The sequence below is a fragment of the Myxocyprinus asiaticus genome, chromosome 6, assembly GCF_019703515.2.
Source record: "Myxocyprinus asiaticus isolate MX2 ecotype Aquarium Trade chromosome 6, UBuf_Myxa_2, whole genome shotgun sequence".
Classification (NCBI taxonomy): Eukaryota; Metazoa; Chordata; class Actinopteri; order Cypriniformes; family Catostomidae; genus Myxocyprinus; species Myxocyprinus asiaticus.
In genome coordinates this window covers 44,026,174-44,047,995 of record NC_059349.1, presented here as the reverse complement: position 1 = coordinate 44,047,995, position 21,822 = coordinate 44,026,174, and the positions used below count along the sequence as shown (strand labels likewise).

General features: G+C 38.0%; 1 long non-coding RNA gene across 1 annotated transcript; it reads left to right on the top strand.

The window, feature by feature from the left end:
• The first annotated feature begins 17,813 nt into the window (after nt 1–17,813).
• LOC127443131 (uncharacterized) lies at nt 17,814–19,664 on the top strand. The gene is made up of 3 exons (XR_007897599.1): nt 17,814–18,718; nt 19,216–19,330; nt 19,425–19,664. It is a non-coding gene; the product is annotated as an uncharacterized LOC127443131 (long non-coding RNA).
• Nucleotides 19,665–21,822: the final 2,158 nt, after the last annotated feature.

The following is a 21,822-nucleotide window of genomic DNA, read 5'->3' as shown; positions in this document are numbered from 1 at the left end:
ATCACACATATTTAGGTATAGCTTTGAAGCTAAAAGTCTGGAGATGCACTTGCGTGTCGTTGCATTTCCTTGTGTTGCATTTCCTTGTGTTGCTTGGTTCTTTGGCGTTTGAAGAAAGTTAGTTCTGTCGATGTCTTTGACTCTGTAATGACCGTTGATAGTTATTGTCTGGATGTATGATGAGGTGGGCTTTCCACAAGGAAGACTCGTGACTCCCATTGGGTGTGTGAACTGTAGAGCAGAGAGTGAGAGGCTTCATCGGGACTTCAGGTCCCGAGTTTCCTTGGGCTCTACATGGCATGGAGGATGAGGAGCTGCAGAGGAAGTGAAGAGCAAGAGAGCTGAAAAAGAGAGGAGACCAAGACCACCACCGAGACACTTCCAAGAGGCAGTTCCAAGAGCAGTTCTTCCTGCTTAGGAAACTTTTTGAACTGAAACTGGCTGCACCCCAAAGGTGTCTAGAGCCAATCAAAAGTGGTTTCAGAGTCACATGGTCGACTGGTCTGTCCTTTCCAAAGTTGATTACAATCCTTTGTGTGGAGGATTCTTACAACTTCCCACTCAAAAATAGTGCATGTTTAATCAGGAACTTTTATATCTTGGATACAACTGACTATATAAAAAATTTATTAACAGAAACATTCCTGACATGCAGAAAGAATTTCAGCTATATTAAACATGAGATGTTTTATCCTGAATAGTTACCATTCTTAGTAAAAATGACATGAATAACACAAGATTAAAGATTATAATCATTGATTTGTCAGTTATAAGTGATTACAAATCACTACACATATTTTAAAAGGTACATCAGCTATAATCATTCATTTGTCAGTATAAAAGTGATCACAGGTCATAGAGTCATTTTCAGAATTATGTAGCAAGGCTAGGTATGGTGTATATTCTGGGTCCAAATGCATCTTGTATATTTTATAGGGTTAACTCAGCAATGGACTGTGACTTTGTGTGAAATATTCCTGGATTAAGATGAAATGTCCTAGTATTAGAATCGTGCAATATATATATATATATATATACTGTATGCACAATATCAACAATAGCTTATAAGGATATAAAACTCCTGCCAAAGCGCTGTGGGGAATCGGGATACTGAAGCGGCCCGTTCACTAGCGAAGCGTCAAGCGGCGAGGCAGAGTAAATATATGCTGGAACACTGCAGGGGAGCGAAGAGTCTTCTTGTTGCCATGAAGATTCCGCCCGCTGACTTGTATACGTCAACGGCGAAGTAGAAGAGGGCATCTAGATGAGAGATGAATCGCTGTCTTGAAGAAAGAAAATTCTGAGGAATGGTGTTTGCACACCCGCTTTTATACCGGTCAGCTTTGCTCCTAAAAGGGCAGTGCTCAAATACCATAGCCAATATTAGAATTGCCGTTATTGTTGAAGGGTTTCAGCTAGGTTGTGTTGTAGGAAATTTTAATTAAACTGCCCGCGTACTCAACCATTAATATGTAGGAATTATATAATGGAATTAGCTGCGTTCGACCACCCTTATAAGAAGGATAAATGACAAATGATCAGATTAGAAATCTGAATAAAATTCTCCACCATTAAAATTGTAATACAACAGGCTTGTTGTATCTGCTCACAATTTATATGTAAGGAATTAGCTTAATAAGGGAATTATGATTAATTCACTTATTGGAGTAATACTATTCTCATGGCTTATTAAAAATAATATCACAAATATGTTTAGATATGGTTCAAGCTTCGGAATGCAGATCTTTTAAAAATCAAGTGACAATATTATTTATCAAAATATACCACAGTCAAATTAGCTTTGAATACAAACAAGAATTTATTGCTAATCTAAAACATCAAACTAACTAACTAACACATATGGACAAACATAAACAACAGTTTGGTAAGTGAGCTGTAACAGAAGGTGAATGGAAATGATCTGTACAGAGAAAATTGAACTTCATGGAGTCTGTAGACAATGCCTTGAGAACCATCGATACTTCATTTAGATTTGCAATCGGGTTACTTAAATTATATTAAAGAGACACCAGCACTTTCAGCAAAAATTTAGAGATATACTTGCATTGCTTTGGTTCTTTGGATTTTTGTAGAAAGTTCTGGTTGTTCCGTCAATGTTTTGGACCTCTGTTAAGATCTTGGATAGTTTGTTGCTGGAATGATGAGGCGGGGCTTTGAAGTGAGGCCTTCCGCAAGGAAGACTTGTGACTCCCGTCATGTGTGTGAGTTGTAGAGCAGAGATGGAGAAGAGCTTCCTTGGAACTTTGCATTCTGAGCTTTTCTGGACTCTACATTGTGCAAAAATGGGCAAGAGAGGAAGACTGGACGAGACAAGAGTACAAAGAGAAGAAGAAGAGGGCGTTCATCATAGGCGGGGAGGCTTTGTACTGTTGAGGTTGGCCGCACCCCAAAGGAGTCTTGAGCCAATCAGAAGTGTCTTTTCAGATACCATGTGATCATCACTCTGTCTCTGCTTCTGAAAGTGATTGATGAGTCTTTGTTTTAAAGGTTTCTGTTTCCTGCTCAAAATAGGGCAAAGTTTAATGATGACCTTTCATATCTCGGATACAACTGAATATATCAAAAAGTAATTAACATAAACATTCCTAAAATGCAGAAAGAATCTCAACGATAGTAAACATGATGTGCTTTATCATGAATGGTTACCATTCTAGTAAAATGACATGAATAAGACAAGGTTAAAAATTATAATCATCAATTTGTCAGTTATAAGTGATTACAAATCACTACACATATTTTAAAGGTTACATCAGGCTACAATCATTTGTGTAAGATCAAATTTTACTATCAAAAATAGACTGTGCATTGTGCTGTGTATAACAATACAATGAAGTATTTTTATTGTGTTATAGCTCATAATACATGTATATGCATTGTTAAAACCCAAGAAAATTAAGTTTGTACATTTGAAGTTATGAGCAGAGCATTAGTTTTGTGTCTTGCTAAAAAGAGTTCAACAGTTCAGATCTTGGTGCGTCCACAGAACTCTCTTTGTTCTCAAGACGGTTAACATTAGCCAGATGCGGGTTTTAGCTCAGACTCCTTGGCGCCAGCAGAGCAGAGTCTTTTATTTATGACTTTGAGGAATTTTGACTGCTGGCCTCTGTCATATTTTTAATAACTTGGAAGTAAATATCAGTGTAAATTCTGGATTTAAGTCATTCAGCGTGGAAATTGATAATTCTTCTGCCATTAAGATCTTACTGTAGAAGGACACTCCCCATAGCATCAGCTTAGTGATGCAAAGTCAAGTGTACTGAATTGTAAGGGAACGCTGCATTCTCGCAAAAACAACCCGCCTTCTGTGGCATATGCCACAAAGCAGGATTAAGCAGCTAGCTAGATAAGTTTAAATGTAGTTTAAACGAATTGTGAATTTGCGATACCAGTAAAGTGGATAGGCTTTCATTGGGCTTAATTGCCATAGTAACATACACTAATCGGCTAACCTGCTCTGGGGCAGGTTATGTTCCCAATTAAGATCTCATCCAGATACTGGACCAATCAGCTGTGAGCAAAGTGACAGTCACTCCACCCAGTATTTCTCACTCCAATTTAAAGTGCACTTCAACAAGACAATTTTATAAATTTACAAAATAAGCTATTTATGATCATTATTTATTGCAAGAAATATATTTTTGGCAGTCTTGCATTTGTTTAAAGACACTTTAATTTTTTCCCAATCATTTTCCCACACTGGCCATAAAATATGTATGAATAAATAAACCTAAATTAATTATATAATTTCAAGTAAGATATTAATACAATATCAATAATGATCAAATTACTTTAAAATATAAAAACTTAATCACTATATACTGTAGATATATCAGAAAAGTGTGAGTGCCACCCAAACACCTTATTAGAATTTGCAGGCAGAGATGCATGAACATACAGTATTTCACTTGAAGTTCAATAAAAGCACAGTAGCACACCAAATATATCTTTATTGTGTCTTATGCTGCTAGAAAGAAAAAACAAATAAGTCTTTATTAGTGCATACTATCTACTCATTCTCCAGTTGCTCACATTTTTACTATTCAATAGTGTATTAGTGTCTAATAGTATTAAATTATATTAAGTTAGTAATTTAAATGAATATTAAACCTTTTATTTTAAATATTTTACATTTCAAATCAAGATATTAAACTTTTAAAATACAAGCCTGAATGTTCTTATTGTGGACCTATATACAGTAAAGTTACTTTCACATCGATATATTATCTATTTTAATATTTTCATCACATTCAGATTTTTTCCCCCTACTTTAGCAGCAGCAGCAGCAGCAGCAATGTTTCTTCTTGCTGTGTAAATACCTTTAAATTCTTTATCATTTACTAGTGTAAATATATTATAATTATTCATGATTTCATAGTAATCATTCGTGTTATGTAAATGTGATTTGATTGATCATATTTTTTAACGTCCTCTTGTGCTGTGTTATAACTGTGTTTAAATTCTTACAATTTATCATAATTTTCATAAACATCTTCAGCGCAGAATTAAATCTCACTGACACTCTCGCGAGATGTGACTTGCGCTGTTTTGCGTGATTGGCTGTTCGCTTCATTCATGTGAACACACACTTGAACTAATCATAACCTCAGGATCAAACTCAATTGATAGAGAAAGTTGGTAATAAGCGTCTTGACACCACTTAACCCTATGATTTGACTGTTTTCAATTTCCGGTCTCCAGTGTTATATTAAAGTAATATTTAAGGTATTACATTTGTAAAAAATTTCAAAAAAACATGCCGATACTTCACAGAGTCGAGATCCATTAATTAATTTCATGCTCAACTTGTACCATTGTTGGCTGTCATAACTCAGAATAATTAATGATATCAATGTAACTAACCTCGGACCATCACCTCATGTCATCTACACACCCAGGTGAGGCACTGTCTATAAAAAAACGGTCAGAAACGGGAGAAACAAAATCACATGTACATAAGTATTCACAGGCTTTGCTCAATACTTTGTTGAAGCACCTTTGGCACCAATTACAGCCTCAAGTCTTTTTGAGTATGATACTACAAGCTTGGCACACTTATTTTTGGGCAGTTTCTCCCATTCTTCTTTGCAGGACCTCTCAAGCTCCATCAGGTTGGATGGGGAGCGTCTGTGCACAGCCATTTTCAGATCTCTCCAGAGATGTTCAATCGGGTTCAAGTCTGGGCTCTGGCTGGGCCACTCAAGGACATTCACAGAGTTGTCCCGTAGCCAATCCTTTGTTATCTTGGCTGTGTGCTTAGGGTCGTTGTCCTGTTGGAAGATGAACCTTCGCCCCAGTCTGAGGTCCAGAGCGCTCTGGAGTAGGTTTTCATCAAGGATGTCTCTGTACATTGCTGCATTCATCTTTCCCTCGATCCTGACTAGTCTCCCAGTTCCTGCCGCTGAAAAACATCCCCACAGCATGATGCTGCCACCACCATGCTTCACTGTAGGGATGGTATTGGCCAGGTGATGAGCGGTGCCTGGTTTCCTCCAGACATGACGCTTGCCATTCAGGCCAAAGAGTTCGATCTTTGTTTCTCATGGTCTGAGAGTCCTTCAGGTGCCTTTTGGCAAACTCAAGGCGGGCTGTCATGTGCCTTTTACTGAGGAGTGGCTTCCGTCTGGCCACTGTACCATACAGGCCTGATTGGTGGAGTGCTGCAGAGATGGTTGTTCTTCTGGAAGGTTCTCCTCTCTCCACAGAGAAATGCTAGAGCTCTGTTAGAGTGACCATCGGGTTCTTGGTCACCTCCCTGACTAAGGCCCTTCTCCCCGATCGCTCAGTTTGGCTGGGCGGCCAGGTCTAGGAAGAGTCCTGGTGGTTCCAAACTTCTTTCATTTACGGATGATGGAGGCCACTGTGCTCATTGGGACCTTCAATGCTGCAGAAATTTTTCTGTACCCTTCCCCAGATCTGTGCCTCGATACAACCCTGTCTCAGATGTCTACAGACAATTCCTTGGACTTCATGGCTTGGTTTGTGTTTCCTTGAAATGTTCCTATATCTACCTCTCCTTTGGATTTATTAAAACACTCATATTCAAGAGTACAGTTTATTACATATGTTAAAGGGCTTTCTCTTTTTCTTGCATCCATTTGAATATTTAGACGTTTACAGTCATCTCCCCATCCTTTCTTGTCGTAGTATTGTTGAAATTTTGGATGTTCTAGAAATGCAGCTGGACAAAAAGGTGCTTTTTCCCTTTTAAGACAGTTTTGTGAGTAATATTGAGCACAGTGTATATAATCATATTGGTTGGGCACTACTGTAAGCTTTTTCATAGGTGATGGTGAACATAACACGCAACTAGACATTCCTAATTGTTTTATTGTGTATTCAGCCCATTTGAACCAGTCATTTTGGTATGCATTCTCTAACAATCTTTATTTTTCCAATAATGGGTTTGTTTTATCAGTACCACCATACAGATCCTGATAATCTTCAAAGTCATCATAAGAGGGGCTAAAAGACCTCTTTTTAATGGTTTTATTTACTTGAGTACCTTGTGCAGGGTCAGTAGCATTATGGAGACCATTTGGGAGACCACTCAAGGGTGGAAAACTCTTCCTGCCTTGGATGTGGAGATCGGTCTCTGGAAAGCCTTGGGTCTGGGGCAACTGCTACATCAACTGTATCAGCATCAATATTAATGTCAGAACCTCTCTCACCTTCCTGTTCTGTCTGTGCTGACTGCAGCACCTCGTCCTGCAGTTGTATTACATTTCTGCTTCAGAATGTTCAGTTGCCCTAGAATGAGGTGTAACAGTGTTACTACTCTCTCCTTCCTGCTCTGCCCTTTCCTCTTCTTGTTCTGCTCTCTCTTGGTTATGAGCTTCAAGTTCTCCTTCAACTTCAGGAGAATCAACGTCTAAGTCTTCCTGATCTTTTTCTGCTCTATCTATTTGATCTTCTGGTCTTGGTAACTTCAGTTTAAGCACTCTAGTGCAGTGATTCAAATGATACCACTTTGTGCTACCTTCTACCTGCACTGCTGTTGGGGTTGCTCTCACTACTTTATAAGGTCCTGCCCTTCTGGGTTCATTCCATCTTCTCCTAAAAACTCTCAGGTAGACTTGGTCTCCAGGAACTATGGGACATGGCACTTCTTCTTCTTGTCTGGGTCCCCTGTTTTGTTCCTGTGAATAAATGGTAACATTGCATTCTGGAAAACAGGTACAGGTAGTGCCAGGGTAGACTGGGCGGCAGGTGCAAGCACGTTTACAGGAGCCATTACTCCTGATTGTTCTTCCTTCTCTTTTACTGCAGCTTGAATCTTCTTTTTCTCAGTTAGTTCTTCAAGTGCTAAGTGTGTCAGCTTTCTATGTAGTTCTCTTTCCTGGTGTTTTAGTCTCAACTCATTCCTCCTGTGTTGTTCCACAGCATGAGTCACATGTTCACAGAACTCCCTGTGTTACTTGGAGTTCAGTCCAACTACATCTTCCAATTTTTCCTTTATTGTGGGTGGCATAGCATTCACTATAGCCATTCTGAATAATGTAGTCATTACTGGATCTTCTTCTGGGTTTCTCTCCAACTCTTGTTTCCATTTTCTTAGTTGTCTTTGAATATAGGTTCTGGGGTTTTCTGTTTCACCTACTGGTTCTCCTTTCAGAGATTTTGGGTCCATCCGTGTTAGGTATTCCTTTCTCAATTCTGCCCACACATTAGCATGATGTCCATCAAATGCAACTTCATCCATTTTGGGGTTATCAATTGCTCCTCTTAGATATACTTTTCCAAGGATTTCGTTCATCTTGGATCCCCCCAAGCATTTGGCAAGTAGTGCTTTGATGTCTCCAATTGCTAGAAGCTTTCCTGTCGTTTCTTCCTTCACCGTTCTGATCCATTTGCCAGGCCCCTCATGGATATCTGGAAGGCAGGCTATCAGCCCATCAAGATCCTGATTAGCCCATGGCACATACTGTCCTTGTGTGCCTTTGATACAAATTGGACATTGTTTTAGTTACTTACTGGGGATCTCTGCATCACTTATGGAATCTTGCTCCAATTCTTCACTACATGGATGCATGTCACTTGGAATTCTTCTGGGTTGATGCATATGGTTTAAATCTTCTGCAGGCATGTCCATGTTGCTTGAATGTTCATTAGGTAGGCCCATGCTGCTTAAAAATTAATTAGTTAGATGCACATTGCTTGGGTACACACTTGATAGATACATGCTTGTTGTTCTATCTAATCTTCCTGCATTCTACTCCTTTTCTAGCATAGCTTCTCTTTTGGCACATCCTCAAGGAGCAGGTTGCCTGTAACATATTTATATTCTCTTTTAGGGCTGTTTGAATGTGCTCTTGGAGTTAAGAGTCTGCGTCTTTCTCCAAATTCCAATCTTGTCATGTCTCTTCTCATTGCCTGTTTCTTTCTTGATACTTGTTCCCCAGTCTCTATTATCTCTTGCTCTAATTCTTTCAGCATTTTTTCTAGATCTCTTTTGGGTGTAATTCTTCCCCGTGGTCTTTTTTCCCATTCCTTTTCTTGTTTGTTTCTCAACTCTTCTTGTATTTGTGACATATCCTGTTCTTCTTATATGGTTCTCATCCCTTCTAATGCTGATGTCATATTCTGATAGGCATTCATAATTTCCACACCTTCTGATGTTATATTTCCTAATTCCTCTCTATCACTTACCCTTTCACTGTCCCTATCTTTATTTTCATCCTTTATGTCTATATTCCCTTTTATTTCTATTGTTCCTGATATGGCAGGCATTTGTTTTGCAGGTTGGTCAAGAGGCTGTGCATAGGGAGGTGGTCTTTCTGTTTTTTCAGTTTTATCATCCTATAATCTTTTTGCCAGTTTTTCAGCTTTTAATAATTTTATCTCATGGTTTTTAAATAAATTCAATACCTCTTGTTCTTTTTCTCTTTTGTCTTCCCTTTTCCTGCTCTTATTTTTGGCCTTGTGGTTTTTTTATCAATGTCTCCATTTCTCTACACATAGCCACATCTAATGATCCCTCTGCTGGCCATTTTGTGTTTAAGCTTTTTGTTCTTTTTCCCATTTGTTAGAAAGTTCCCTTATGATGTCTTTACATATTGGATACTGTTAAAAAGGGGTATATCCACAAACTATTGGTCCGATGTTGGATTCCTATAGAATGGCCCCTGAAGGTCTTTTCTGAGCGTTGGCAAAAACACTTTGCACTTTATCAGTTGACTCCATTATTAATTTTATCTGACTCCAATTTTATATTAATCTGACTCCAATTTAAGTTGAACCTCTAATTTAGATTTAAGCTTTAATTGATTTCTGATCATTCTTTTAATTTAATCTTTTTAAGTTATTGATTACTCTGAATCGTCCTAACTTTCATAATCCTTTCATTCGGGTCTCAGTTGTCGCTCAGAGTCATATACCGGCCGATTAATTACATAGACCTCACGGACACAAAATCGCCAGTTTCGTTCATAGTCAGTGGTTGCAGGGTTTACTAATATCATCTAATTCGGCTGGCTACTGCTTGCTCATAACCAGATGATAGTTTTATTTAGTCACGTCTCATACAATTTGCTAAGATGGTGATAAGCAATGACTGGTAGTCTTATGTGGTTTTCTCCTATTCATAAGCTCCAGTAATGATCATTATCCTGGACATAAGTTTGGCTGAGTACCGGTGATAAATGATTTCAGAGGAATACAGAATAAATCAAAAAGTAACAATTTATTTGACAGGTAGGATTTAAAACATAAGTTACAAAATCAATCAAAGACAATTTCACACATGATCAGAATAAACAAACATTCCTAAAAATAAAAGACAAGTCAAAGAAACATATCTGGCAATAGAAAACTACACACAGCAATTGAGTGGGATATCTGACTACAGACTCCCCGAGTTCCTTGCCAACTTTCTTTAAATATCCAGACAGAAAACACTGTGTACCAAATGGTATTATCCTTTGAACAATGAGAATTTGGGGATGAATGGGTTCTTGACTTCCTGGGATTTAACCTTATTAACATACAGGAGATCATTTAAATTGTAGGTCAAGGAGGGGGATAAACCTCCAGAATAATGCAGTATTTGGCAAAGACCTTATAACTTTGTCACCATTAGTTTTACCGACATGGGAAAGATACCATTATACCAGTCGCACAGAGACCTCTTAAATGATATCAAACACATACAGTTGCAATCTTTGTTTTCATGGTATTTGTTAAATTTTTACATATAAATCTTGCATCTTTGTATTGGTCCTGAGCTGCTGAAGGGGAGAAGGGGAAGAGAGAGAAGAGGGGGCAGCAAGGTGATTTGCAATTTATCACATTGTGGTGATATTCAGGTGAAGATTTCAGCTTTGTAAAACAATGCAAAGGCGATTTGTAATTTATCACATGTGGTGATATTCAGGTGTAGATTTCAGCTTTTGTGAGAGAGTTCTATGAAGTTGGTTCTCACAGAGTACTTTGACTTTTACCGGAAATGGTGCCTCTTGGGCATAGACATCCTGGTGCCAGCCTTACAATAAATTGAGCACATCAGCTCTACTGGTGTTGATGTCATTGTTGCTTAAAATTATTATCACAATGTGTGTTGTGTTTTAACGTACCTCTCTAACCCCAGCTCGTGTCTATTCTTAACTAGTCTTCACCAGGCTGGTCAAACGAGGATCACTAAAAGTATCCGACCTCTGACTTCCCCTGGGCTTTTGCTGGGTTGAGGACTTATCACAGTTCTTAAGATATTTCATTAGTCTTTCTCAGATATTTCAGAACAGCATTTATTTGCTTTCTAGTTAATGGTTTTACAGGTAACTCCTCTGCTCCTAACCAATGTGAATTGTTCTGCATCCAGATAATGTCTCCTCTTGGGCTAATTATGTAAAAACTCCAAAGCTCATCCTCAGCAAACCAGCGGCAGCTATTCCTCCTGCCCAATGCATGAAAGTGAGAGATGGGGTTCATTCTACTTGGCAGCCTCCCCATAAAACTACAGAAATATTTAATTCACTTCTATCACAATATTCTAAATGAAAAGGTTCAAGAAAGTCAATAAGTGCTTCCCTTTCTTCGTTTAAAATTCCTCTCCCTCTTTTTCTCCCTTTTCCTGTTCTATTTCTATAAAAAATCACACATTATTTACAATGGTTGATTGCTAAATATGTTACTTCTTTTTATTTGAACACCCATATATTTCCACCTACATCTTTCGCATCCATCCTGGGTCTCTGCTCAAAACAATTGCTACCTCCACCTTTCCTATAGTCCCGTTTGTTGTGTATATTGGTGTTATTTCTCCACTACTGTCTCTATGGAATAGTGCCTTACTTTTCCACTGCACTGGTCGTATGTCTGAGCTTATCATAAGGCAGCCATTTCTTAGAATTTTTGCTGCTCCTGCCACCTTTGGCCATCGGCTCCTCGAATTCCTTCTGACATAAGTCACATACACTGAGCCAATGGGTATTTCTGCTGATGATTCTAATTGCCCCAATTGAGTGGGACTCAAAGCATATAAAGTCCCTCCAATTGTACCACTGGCTCAAAAGTCAAATGTTTATTCACTATAGCTTGCCAGTCCACACATGGCCATTCCTGTTCTATTTCCTTCAAATTTGTGATTGTAGTCAATTTATTCACAAACTCTTTTTTTCTTTTGTTCTGTCAGCTCCCTTGTCTGACCTAAATAGTCTATGTATTCAAACTCCCTCCAAAATGATTACTAATCCCTCGTGTCTCTATTAATATTCTTTCTAATTCTATCTCTTCCAATTCAGCTATTCTAGCTGAGCGTATTCTTTCAAAATCAGCAGTTGTTTGGTTCCACATTAGATTTTAGTTAGGAGGAAACAGAGAAAAAAAGCCCTCTCTGTGTTTCTCTGTCTGGTAACAGCCCCTACCTTCTTGCTCCCTCTGTCTGCTCACTCAGCCCCAACCCTCTCTTCTCTCTGTTCTCAGTCACTTCTCTTCGCCCATCCTGCTCTCAACCCCTCCCTTCTCACTCTCTCTGTCTGCTTAGTTACAGGTCTCCACACCACACAATCAGCCCTGAGCCCTGTATTCTTCAGTCTTGCTGTGTGAGAGAGGAGAGAGAGAGAGAAACAGGTGCTTTTTCTTAACTCTAATTTTGTTTCTTTATTAATAATTGTGTTTCTTTATCTGGATCACACCGACTACAATTTGGATGATGTCCAAATAATCAACAAAGCCAATATCTTGGAATATGTTTAGTTCTTGGAATGATTTCTCTAACTTCTTTCACACTTTTTTTCTCATCATTCATCTTAAAACTATCAAATACTAAGCCTAATATACCCATTTCTTTATACCACAGTTCTCATGAGAAAAACAATTACATGGATATATATCAGCACACTTGACCACACACTCACAGTCTAATCTCATACACATGCAACATAACACAGCACAGTCACAGCACAGTTAATACAAAGAGTACATACAAACAATGCAGTCGGTTTCGCAAAAAACTCAACACAGCCAACACATACATGTATAGACAAACCAGACAAACAAAACATTTACACTCTTCAGCCTGGGCAACTTGCCAATTCAGCCCTAAATGCACCATTCAAAACGGGCTACTCGTCCTCTGCTGGTGTCACTACAGTTAGCGGTATCCGCAAGATTTCAATACACCCCTCTCTGGGTGAACACGCCTCTTTTACGTGACCTATCAATTCAGCCCATTCCCACCTAGGAATGCGGTATCCATAGGTTTTTTTAAATCTGCGAATTCAGCACCCCCCCCAGTGGCGCTATCTTGAAAAGCAGTGCCAACCATCAAATTGTGGGCTCATTGCTTCTCTGCCAGTTCAAGGGCCTCTGTTCAAAACAGGCTCCCTTTCTTCACTGGGGCCACCACTGAGAGTGGTATCCGCAGAGTTTTGCGCACTTCAACTTATTTACAATACTTATTTACATTTGCATGCACAGTTTTTGAAACCTGGAACTCAGTTCTCTATTTTATCCAATTAGTCATTTAATTAAGTTTGAGACTGGAGAGGCCTATAGAGTTACCACCATCGGGCCAAACCTACAGCAGACTACACAAAAACACAATTTTAAGCAAAATTGCTTACCTGAGTTTTTGGCACCAGTGATTTTGTGCAGTAAGTGCAAGCAAGGCCGCAGCAGCTTCCCCGGCCCGTGCCAGCCCCACATTGGGTGCCAAAGTTATGTTGTGGAGTATTGATGAATCTTCTTCCCTCTCAGTAAGAAAACTCTCAAAGTCAGGAGTTCCATGTGTCAAAGATTAGAGTTTATTGAGCAAACCAACAAACCCGAGATGTCAGCTGACATCTGATCCTCTCATTCAAAACTTACTTGTTTATACACTTCTGTTATCACACATTACCTCATAGGCACCCCTCTCTTTGACATTTTAACCAATAAGCGTGCTTTTCCATTATCTTTGTTCGCCCCGGTTATCTCACAGACTCTCTGGCTTCTTTTTAATGGTAGAATCTTAACACTTAGCTTATTTAAAAAAAAAAGAACTTTTAAATTCATTTATTATGAAAGTATACATTCTAAATAAATAGAATATAACAATCTAATAAGATAACTTGGCTATTGGCTGTGTCGTTCAGTGCTTTGAAGAATAGTGCCCAGATGTCTCTCAGCAAGGTCACGAAGACCTTACAGTCTCATCCTTATTTTCCTGGATTCAAATAATGCTCAAACTATTCTATATAAGCACTTTTTCTATGTTTGATATATAAAAATATACTATAATATATAAAAATATACTATAACAGGTATCAGTGCTTTTCAGGTTAGCTTGTTCATAGTTTCTTCATCACTACACAAAGGCTCAACAAATGACTAAAATGCTTCTAATGCATGATATTTTCATCCTCCCACCGATCATTAATAACAGATGGACGGGAAAGAACAATATCACATCGCTTTAATTATGTGTTCGATTGTTTCCAAGTTTATGTCATCTTTAAAGTTGTGCTAGTACATAAGTTATATTTGTTTATACTCTTAGACGGAAGTCCCGCCCACAGTGTGCACAAAGCGTCATGGGACTCAGGAATATTGTGAATATCTATAGCCTAGTTTCCATCCACTTTGTGCTATTTTGTTATGGACAAAGTGAAAATACGTAAAACAAATTTTGCAAAATTTGCCTTCTTCTGCCTGTTTCCATTCAAATGGCCTTTTATCGATAAAAATTGTGTGCGTGATGACGTCATGCCTAAAAAAAGAGGGTTAGATTTAAAATATTTAAATGTTTTAAAATGTTCAAAAGCTCGTTTTCTGAAAGTGAATTCAGCATTGGACAAATAGTTCTGATAGTTAGTCTTGAAAAAATTGCAGAATCTTCTGATAATGTAATTCAGCCGACTTTTTTTGTCTACAGAACAGGGTAAAGCTAATTTAAGTTTGTGTAAAGAAAAGGCCTATATAGGTCTAAAAATATAATTTTTTTCATTTGGTAATTTAATTTTTTAATCGAATGCTTTTCTCGTTTTTTTTAATTTAATGTTTTTTTTCGTTTGGTAATTTATTTAATTTCATACAGGGAATTTTGCCAGCATTTTTTCAAAAGTAAACTAAACAATAATTTAATTGAACTGGGTTATATGTTAGTGTTCCAAAAAAGCACACTGATGTTTTTCTCCTAGTATTGTGTATTTATTTTTAATTTAAAACATCTTTGTGCACAGAAATGATATGTTTTTTGTATTGTGGGCTAATTCCGTGACTGCCGTCTATTATTTTGAATGGTGTGTAAAAGCAACTTTAATAAATAAACGGATGGCTACCACGATTAATAGCAAAGAGTGGCCATTCATTTGTTCTTCGTGCACTTGTCGATGTGCATGATACAAGATATTTGTGTTGGCACTCCTGTAAGTGTCATGTTTGCAGCATCAGATCTAGATGCCGTTAAGATCAATCCATAATCACGTACAATAAATTAGCTTTCAAGGATGTATACTGTTGTCATGATTAACACAGGCTAACGATTGGGGTAAATTCTGTCATGTGACACTACATTTTTGTGTTAATGCCAATTTTCTCGACAAAGTGTTTCCAAACCAGTTTTTCGCGACATTTAAAGTATCAACAGAGTTTATGCGCTAGAGTTAAACAGCAAAATATTACGTCGACACTTGTGAAATTTTAGCGATAATTTGCGTTTCCATCAGATTTATTTTGATGCGCTAAAACGTTTTTCTTAAAAAATCCTTGGATGGAAACGTAGTTAATGTTAAATTAGCAATCTGGAACGAGTTCACTGTGACACCTTCTGACCAGCTTAAATACGGGACAAATCTCGTCCTGTATCATCATTTCATCTTTAAATACGGGACGATCCCGTATTTTATAGGACGGGTGGCAACCCTAAATCACCCTGTCTACACCGGACGCGAGCGGTGCGTCGCTGATACGTATGCCGTTTCATAACACTTGCGTCATTGACTTAAGGCTCAACACACCGCTCTACACAAGCATCATGCAGAGCTTTGTCCAGCACATGAAAAGCGTTGGTGTGCACGGTAAACTTTGAAAACGTATGAGTCTTGAGTAGAAAAAGTCAGGGGAAAAAATAAGGTAACAATTAATGAATAAATAAAGTTATAGTCGAATTAAAGTTTTTAAAGAATTTTTCTTTGTACTTTAAAACCATCACCAGTGAGGCAAACACTTGTGTGAAAAAAAATCACAAACTGGTGCAAACTTCGACCTGTTATTGCACATAAACATGTACATTTATTTACCATGTTTCCAGTATTCTGATGACTGTTAGATTGCTCACATTGTGGGTTTATATCTTTCTTTAACCTTTTTGCTTTTCTTTCTTATTGTCTCTTTGTAGGGTGGATCAAATATTGCGGAGTACCTCAAGCAGGCTGAGATGCAAAGGCCTTATTTCCCTACATCCTACACTCAGCAAAACAGGCCTGCACATAGATAATTTTAAATTCTTATTTTAATTTAATTATTTTTTATGAATTTTATTCATTTCTTACATAAATAGTTTTCTAGTAATATACACTAGAATTATAAGTAACATTTAAAGGGATAGCTTACCCCAAAATGAAAATACTCTCATCATTTACTCACTATAATGCCACCCCAGATGTGTACAACTTACTTTATTTTGCAGAACACAAATGAAGATTTTTAGAAGAATCTCTCAACTCTGCAGATCCGTAGAATGCAGCTGAATGGTGACCAAAACTTTGAAGCTCTAAACAGCACATAAATGCAGTATAAAAGTAATCCATATGTTCCAGTGGTTAAATGACTGTGAAAGTGAGAAAAAGTGCAAAACACATCAATATTCAAGTCCTTTTTTCTTTACTATAAATTTTAATTTTCACATCTAAAAGTCACACGTGGCACCTGAAAGTGGAGATTTAGAGTAAGAAAGCATTAAATTAAAAGAGCACAGTGGCCTCCATAATTCCTAATTGGAAGAAGTTTGGAACAACCAGGACTCAGGACTCAGGACTCAGGAACTGGCTGCCCGGCAAAACTGAGCAATCGGGGGAGAAGGGCCTTGAAAAGAGATGTGACCAAGAACCCAATGGTCACTCTGGTTGAGCTCCAGAGATCATGTGTGGAGATGGGAGAATCTTGTAGAAGGACAACCATCACTGCAACACCACTGATCTGGGCTTTATGGCAGAGTGGCCAGACAAAAGCCTCTCCTCAGTGCATAAAAGACATAAAAAAGCACCTAAAAGACACTCAGACTGTGAGAAACAAGATTCGCTGGTCTGATGAAAGGAAGACTGAACTGTTTGGCCTCAATTCCAAGCACCATGTCTGGAGGAAACCATGATGATACAATGATTGGTATCATCACCTGTGTAATACCATCATAACGGTGAAGCATGGTGGTGGTAGCATCATGCTGTGGGGTTGTTTTTCAGCGGCAGGGACCGGAGGACTGGTCAGGGTTGAAGAAAAGCTGAACACAGCAAAATACAGAGATATCCTTAATGAAAACCTCAGACCCTAAGCACACAGCCAAGACAATGCAAGAGTGGCTTAGAGGCAACTCTTTGAATGTCGAGTGGCCCAGCCAGAGCCCGGACTTGAACCCAGTCAAACATCTCTGGAAAGACCTGAAAATGGCTGTCCACTGACGGTCCCCATCCAACCTGACAGAGCTTGAAAGGATCTGCAGAGATGAATGGCAGAAAATCCCCAGATTTAGGTGTGCAAAGCTTGTCGCATCATACCCAAAAAGAATTGAGGCTTTAATTGCTGCCAAAGGCGATTCAACTAAGTACTGAGTTAAGGGTCTGAAATAGTCTTTTAAAATGGAGAAAACATTTCCCATATCCCTTTGTTGTTTATTTTAAATGCAGTGCATTCAATCAAACTGTGTGATATTTTGGTGCAAATGACGTTTTTTGTTAACTTCTGTAAGATAAACAATTGTGACAGGGTGCAATGGGGCCTTACGGGTAAATACCTGTTCAATCATGCAAGCTCTGCTGAATATGTCATGTCAATGCTTCAATAAACAATATCCATTCCAACTTTTTGTCCAAAGTTTGCACATTTAGAGAAATGTTGATGGATTCTCTTATGTTTACTTATAATATATATTTAATGCTCAGAAAAACATTTATTGGTGAAATTCGCTCATAATTTTAGAAACCTAGATAATGCAAGAGTGTTATTTTTGCAAAGCATTTACCTGTCAATCTACCTTAGTGATTTCGACCGTGGCATGATAGTTGGTGCCAGACGGGCTGGTTTGAGTATTTCTTTAACTGCTGATCTTCTGGGATTTTCTCTCACAACAGTCTCTACAGTTTTTTTCAGAATGGTGCCAAAAACAAAACACCTCCAGTGAGCGGCAGTTCTGCAGACGGAAACGCCTTGTTGATGAGAGAGGTCAACAAAGAATGGCCAGACTGGTTCGAGCTGACTGAAAGGCTACAGTAACTCAGATAACCACTCTGTACAATTGTAGTGAGCAGAATAGCATCTCAGAATGCACAACACATCAAACCTTGAGGCGGATGGGCTACAACAGCAGAAGACCTCATCAGGCACTTTATTAGGACCATAGTCTTCCTAATAAAGTGCTCAGTGAGTGTATATTGTAATGTAATACTATAGTTTACATATATTGTGAAGTAAAAATTCAAAATATGATTTGCGATCATGTTAATGTAAGATGTTACATTAATAAAACAAAAGTTTCTGTTGCTTCACAGTGTCAAAACTACTTTTCTATTCTAGCTCATATTTTCTAAGACATCTTGGAATATTACAGGACTTCCCATATTACTCTCCATTTAGGATGAATCACTCATGTTGTAGAGTTATTCATTCTTGAGTCACTTTGGATAACATTGTAAAGGAATAAATGTGAATTATTACATCTGTTATAAATGGCCCGCAGACCAGCTGGATCACTGGCTCCATCTAGTTAAGCCCATCAGTTTGACTGGACAGAAGCTTGTCAGTTTGTCTGAGACACTGTTTTCCTTTGTAACTCCTTTCTTTATGTCTTAACTGCCACCAAGGCAAACTCCATTAACAGACTATTATTCAAAACACATTTTATTCACATTTACATATCTTATATTAACATGCACAGAATAACCAAAGTAAAAGCAGTGGGCATATTCAAATGACAAGAAAATCAAGAATGATGGTCCTGATGAGAGGAGAGTCAGAACCCTATTTATAATGGCTGGTTCTCATAGCCCTCACTACCTGATCATCAACCCAGGTAAGAGCCTTCTTTGTTTCATGGGCTTTGTTTTCATAGAAGTTTTGAGCTATACTGCAACAATGAGTTTATAATTATGGACAGTTACACAAAGATAAATGCAGCTTGGCATTATGTAAATGAAGAATGCCACTTTGTTATAGTTTGGATTTTTTAAACTTATTTATATTTTATTATAAAGAGATTTCTTAAGTTTTCATGGGTAGTGGGCTATTAGACCACAACAATAAATACAGTAGCACTGCAGAAAAGCAAGCCATTTTTGAAAAGTGCTGAGTAGGACTCTTTTTTTTCTTCTTTTTTTACTACATTATTTATTAAAAATTAAAACAATTTCAGTTTAATTTACTATGTTAAAACTATACTTGTAAAAATCAAGAATCAGTTTTTATCACCTGGTTTTCACATTTCTCAGAACTTTGGTCAATTCTCTCATAACAATTAATATTACCTTAAACACAGCATACATGCTTTCTTCATGAGTTTCTTTCTCAAAGGATCCTGTAAAAAATGAGGAACCTGAGCAAGAAGTTCGTTTTTATCACTGTGCTTCTCCAGCTGTTCATCTCTGTGCAGGAGATTAGTGGCCAACCTCGGGCAAATCAACAGCAGGTGAGAACACTTATATACCATTTGAATTTAGCTGTATTGTTCATTAGTGCAAATTATTTACCTAATTTGTTTAATTAATTTTTTTCCTTTACAGCCTGTCTTTGGAGACATGATTGAATTTAGATGTCAGTTTGTCTACAGTCACTATGCTATATTTGTTGATGATGAGACAATAGAGGGAAAGCAAGATGGGCAGAACATTTTTGAGATGACAAGTATGACATCATGCCTTTTAATTATATTATATTTACTGTAAGACTATGCACCATTCTTGCGTAATGCAACTGGCTGCCGATTCAGTAAACTGGAAGGGAACTTTCGTGTAAATAATTACATGGATGACAGACTACGACCACAGAACAGGGCAGATATGATAAGGTCTATTGAACGCCTGAACAGAAATTGTGGAAGATGGACACCTTTGAACAACTGTGAACACACTGCCACATCTGTTCGATATGGTGAAGTCCACCGCCAGTGCAAACAGGTGTGCCAATTTAAAATAAATGGAATCAGTTTTTAGGAATACTTCTGACAATCTGAACATTTGCATTTTTATGATAAATATTGTTCTAATAGTGCTGATGTTTTTGTAGCCAGGTACTCTTGTTGGACCAGTATGCAGATTGTTTGATTATTTCTCCAGAACACCGCGCTCCCTCAAAAGAGGCAAATTCATTAATCGGAATGCAAGTGCAGCAGCAGCTTGAACATCATCATCGTTTTCATCTTTCCTTTTTTCCTTCTTTCAGGCTGTAAAGATGTTGTGTAATAAACCTGAGAGAAAGCAGTGAAAGTGTGGTTTCTCTTTGTATTTGGTAATGGTCACAGTGCTAATGAATGCTTTCTGCACATCTTTTAACAACAGCTTATGAATCCATTCACCAAAGTCAAATCAAGTCAAGTTTATTTATAGAGCACATTTAAAAACAACATGAGTTGAACCAAAGAGCTGTAAAATTTAGAAACAGTGTTAAACTGAGGAAACAAAAGAGAAAGCAAATAATAATAAGAATAGAACAAATAAAGCTAAATTCATTATTTAATAGATGATTACAATCAAAAGAGGCATAATCAGTTGACTTTCAGATTCAGGAAAACCAGAGATTATTTAGCAAAAATGGGCCACTTCTATTCATATGAATGGGAGAAATTGGAACGTCCAACGGCAGTCAACAGTCAACTGATGTAGCAAGGAAGTCCCGCCTTACAGGAGAAAGAGCCAATCACCTTTTAGATACAGACATCACCTGTCAAGCAACTCAACGCGCATGTGCATTAGCGATACAAGCCGAGAAAATTGAGTTTTTTAGCGTAATCTGAGGCAAAGAAGCACAGTTTATTATAAGTGTTGTCAGATTTTACTGCTGATTTGAAATATGTACTTTGATCATAATCTTGACCAACCATTTAGGAGATTTCTGTCTTTTCCCATTCAAGTAGATAGGAGCTGCACTGGCATGACTGGAAATAGCCTCCTGAGAGAGTTCCAAAGATGGCCGACAGTGGACTGACTTGCTAGAAAGACTTTGGTAAAACATCAGACAGTAATAAAAGCCAAAGATAAAGATTAGCTCAGTTACCATTTGTAAAGATTACATCTTTACACCACTACATGGTGACAAACAAAAATATTTTAAGGGTAAAACATTAACTGATTCATTTAAAAAACCAGAGACAACTAAGTAAGCCACCCACCCAACAAGTTAGATAGTCCCGCTCCTCAAATCACTCCATTGGTTGAGCTACCCCACCCAACAACGTAACTCAACCAATGGAGTGATTTGAGGAGCGGGACTATCTAACTGTTTGAACAAGAGCAGACAAGGGGTGGGTACGTGTACATTTTGATAGTTTGATTTTCAGTTTGAAAAGAAATAAGGAGAAATGAGAAAACGGTGCGTTTTCGGTTTGATTTATTTATTTATTTATTTATTTGAGTAATGGGTAGGAAATGGGTAAACAGTTTGAATATTTGATTTGCACATGTGGGTGGGCATGAAACGCCCCTTTCCACTGATTGCTCAATTCGTGCCCTTATCAGTTCTTTCTCAATGCAGTGGGACAGAATAAAAGTCCCTCACATCTGCACGCAAAATTACTCCTTAGTCTAATTACTTTTATTTAGCTGTCAGCTATCAACATCTCTCAAAGTGCATGATCTGAGCTAATGCAAGGGATAAAACAAGTTCGGTGGATACAAAGAGATAGTATAATTGCAATCACTATCCACTCCGCACTGTGGGTCATGCTGGGTTGCGCAGCTTTGCTCTCTTTGAGAGATGTTGATAGCTGACAGCTAAATAAAAGTAAGTAGACTAAGGGCAGCTAAAATTTACTCCGTTACTGTCACAGTCATGTCACTCTGTCAGTCTGGGGTTTTGTGTGACAGGATGATGACATTATTGTTCTGCGTCTGTCCTGTGTTTTGTTTTCTGTCTTTGTGTGAGTGCAAGGCTTTGGTTGTGGTTTCCTGCCATGCCCTCTTCAGT